The 3,776-nt window shown below is 41.6% G+C and overlaps 1 pseudogene; it reads left to right on the forward strand.

Moving 5' to 3' along the window:
• Nucleotides 1-1,711: 1,711 nt before the first annotated feature.
• Nucleotides 1,712-1,892, forward strand: LOC143175392 (U2 spliceosomal RNA; annotated as a pseudogene).
• The last annotated feature ends 1,884 nt before the right edge of the window (nucleotides 1,893-3,776 follow it).

The raw sequence follows: 3,776 nt of genomic DNA on the forward strand, positions 1-3,776 counted from the left end.
TTTATACAGTTTTATATAGTTTATATAGTTTTGTATTGATTTATGTAGTTTTATACAGTTTTATATAGGTTTAAACAATTTATGTTGTTTTATACTGTTTTATATAGGTTTAATCGATTTATGTGGTTTTATATAGTTTCATTAGTTTTATATAGTTTTACATAGTTTTATATAGTTTTATAAGGTTTTATATAGTTTTATAAGGTTTCACATAGTTTTAAATAGTTTTATATAGTTTTATTAGTTTTACATAGTTTTATATATTTTTATATAGTATTATTAGTTTTATATAGTTTTATATAGGCTTATATAGTATTATATAGTTTTGTTAGTTTTATATAGTTTTATATAGTTCAATATAGATTGATATTGTTTTATGTAGTTTTATATAGTTTAATATAGTTTTAATAGATTTATATAGTTTAAAATAGATTTAGATTCTTTTGTTAGTTTGATATAGTTCTACATAGTTTTATATAGTTTTGTATAGTTTTATATAGTTTTACGTAATTTTATATATTTTTATATAGTTTTATTAGTTTTACATATTTATATACAGTTTTATGGAGTTTTATATAGTTTTATATAGTTTTATATAGTTTTATGTAGGTTGATATTATTTTATGTAGTGTTATATAGTTTTATATAGTTTTATATAGTTTTATAAGGTTTTATAAGGTTTTATATAGTTTTGTATTGCTTTATGTCGTTTTATACAGTTTTATATAGTTTATATAGTTTGGCATTGATTTATGTAGTTTTATACAGTTTTATATAGTTTTAATAGATTTATATAGTTTTATTGTTGTTTTATATCGTTTTACATAGATTTATATAGTTTTATATTGTTTTATATAACCGTATATAGTTTTATACAGTGTCATTAATTTTATATAGTTTTACATTGTTTTATACAGTTTTATATAGTTGTATATTGATTTATGTTGTTTTATACTGTTTTCTATAGTATTAATAGCTTTATATAGTTTTAATATTGGTTCATATAGTTTTATATAGGCGTATAAGGTTTTATATAGTTTTGATAGTTTTATATAGTTTTACATAGTTTTATATAGTTCTATGTAGTTTTGTATTGATTTATGTTGTTTTATACAGTTTTATATAGACTTAATAGATTTATATAGGTTTATATAGATTTATATAGATTTATATAGTTTTATATAGTTTCATATAGTATCATATAGTTTTACATAGTTTTACACAGTTCTGCATAGTTTTATAAAGTGTTATTAGTTTTAAATAGTTTCATATAGTTTAATAAAGTTTTAATAGATTTATATAGTTTAAAATAGATTTATATAGTTTTATTAGTTTTATACAGTTTTATATAGTTTCATATAGTTTTATATTGTTTTATTTAGTTTTATTTAGTTTTATTTAGTTTTATATAGTTTTATATAGTTTTACATATTTTTATTCGGTTCATTAGTTTTATATTGTTTTATACAGTTTTATATGGTTTTAATATATTCATATAATTTTACATAGCTATACATATTTTTCGCGAACGCTTCTCGGCCTTATGGCTAAGATCAAAGTGTACTCTCATAACACACATCCAGATCGCTACTCGGCCTTATGGCTAAGATCAAAGTGTCCTCGCATAACACTCATCCAGATCGGATATAGCCTTCGCCATAAAGGCGCTTCTGTATACCCACCCCCAGCCAAACAATGTAAGGCTGGGGGAACATTCTTTGTGAATAAAGCGCTTTTTATCTGTTCTTATCAGCATAATATCTGATACACTCCGCATCGCGGAGTCAGAATATTAACCTGATTTTTGGAGTCAGGCGGATCGCTGGGGCTCGCTCCACTTCCGCCGCGAGTCGGTCCGGCACTGCAGTGCCGCCGGAAACGGCTCAATTTGCGCTGCAATTGAGCTTTTTATCTTTTTTCACCTGCTGGACCGACTCGGGACTCCAAAGAGATAGCCCCCTTAATATTCTGACTCCGCGAAGTACCCGAAATCGCGGTAGAGTCAACGCCGCGGTACTGCGCAACAGTGCGGGCCGAGTTGCGTTCGGGCGTGTGCGCGGCAAGGTCTTTACTCGATCAGTGCTCGAGGTGTTGTGCGGTGAAGTGTGATAAAGTGCCTTCGCCGCGGGACCGGATCGAGCCTGCGCGGGAGTAAACCTGCGCCGCCCACCTGCGCGGGAGGATCACCTGCGCACCTCCACCTGCGCCATCCACGCATCCTGCTTCCGAGGACAGCCGAGGGAGAGGACGACCAGGGTCTACTGCGGGTCCAGGACTTAACATTCAACCACTAGGACGCCAACCACCATCCCTGGCCTACCTGGACAACCCTGGTCTTCCTCCACGTGGGTCAACTACCACCGCAACGACCCACCAGGACTTGGCCATCGACAACGCCGACGGGAAGGACGGCTGGATCAGGAATCAGGAGCGAGGTGTTATTCCCCTCGGAGAGCGCTTCTGCATCGCTGGACTCCTGCGCCGAGTGAGTCTCTCTTTTCTTTCTATCCCCCCGGCAGTGAGGAGGGTATCGCAGCCGGTCTCCAGCCGTCTGCGGTGCTCGAATCATCGTCGGTAGTCCTCTACCTTACCCCTACGCGTTCACCCACTCCTCCGATCGCTCCCATCCGTTGAGGTGTGTCAACAGACCTGGACGCGTGCGGTCCGAGTCGAGTGGCGCCTCCACCTCCTTCTTCTCCCTTCAGTCACCGCCCGCTTGGAGGCTGACTCCACTCACCCGTTAGTGAGTGGACGTCAGGTCGGCCCGCCTGCGGTGCAACCCCCGTGCAGTCCTCGGTGGAGTGGGCGATTCCGTCGCTCTTCCTCCATCGAGATCGCTGCACTCCTCCGTAACCGTCACCTGTTAGTCTCCTTACCGACTGCCATGTCGGAGGCTATCATTTTTCCAGGCAGTCTTCGACACCGGACTTAGTGCCGGCAGAGTCAGTAGGGTGTTAGCGCGTGGCGGTATTCCTACTGTCGCTTTCGGACTTAGTGTTCTCTTCTTCTTCCTCTGTCATTCCCACTCTGCCTATCTTCCCCGTTTCGCCTCGCTGTGGCACTTAGAAATATTTGCCACAGCAACTCTGTCACTTTCTTCTTTCGACTCACTCGTAGCGTGGGACTTAGTCTTAAGAGCGATGCAGGACCGCGGTGATAGTGCGAGGATCACCTCCTGCACTACCGAGGGGAGTAATAATCTCGCCCTGATTATCGAGTTTCCCTTCCCGGCGGAGTTCCGATGCCCTGCCTGCTTCGGTGTCCCCGGAATTAGGATTAGTGGCGTGTACAAGTCCCACTCGGACTTGACGAAGCACGCCCGGAAGCACCATCCGGGCGTTGTAGTGACATATAAGTGCCGTGAGTGCGGCTTCTCAAGGTGGTGAAGCTGCACCACGGTCATACTCACAGTTCCGACCATCAGAACAGTCCGAGTGGGACTTGTGCACCTCCCGTGACGGGTTCGACCGGTCCGAGCAACACCTCGCGTCGGGGGAGTTCCGCGCTATTCGCCCCCGCAGAACCGCGCGCTGCTGCGTTAGCTGCTGCCAATTTGGCGGCCCAGTCCCCGCCCCCGCATTCGACGTGCGCCGCGACGTCGCCGCCCGCCCACACCCTTACAACGGCGAGGGATTCTACGGGGACGGCCACCACCACCTACACGACGCGGCGCGCAATGGCGGCAGCGGCAACAACAACGGGGTCAACAACGAGGACTATGAGGACGACGACGAAGACGACGACCACGAGACCGGTGGCGACGGGGGGCAAGACGC

This window comes from Nomia melanderi, unplaced genomic scaffold (genome assembly GCF_051020985.1).
Source record: "Nomia melanderi isolate GNS246 unplaced genomic scaffold, iyNomMela1 scaffold0078, whole genome shotgun sequence".
Classification (NCBI taxonomy): Eukaryota; Metazoa; Arthropoda; class Insecta; order Hymenoptera; family Halictidae; genus Nomia; species Nomia melanderi.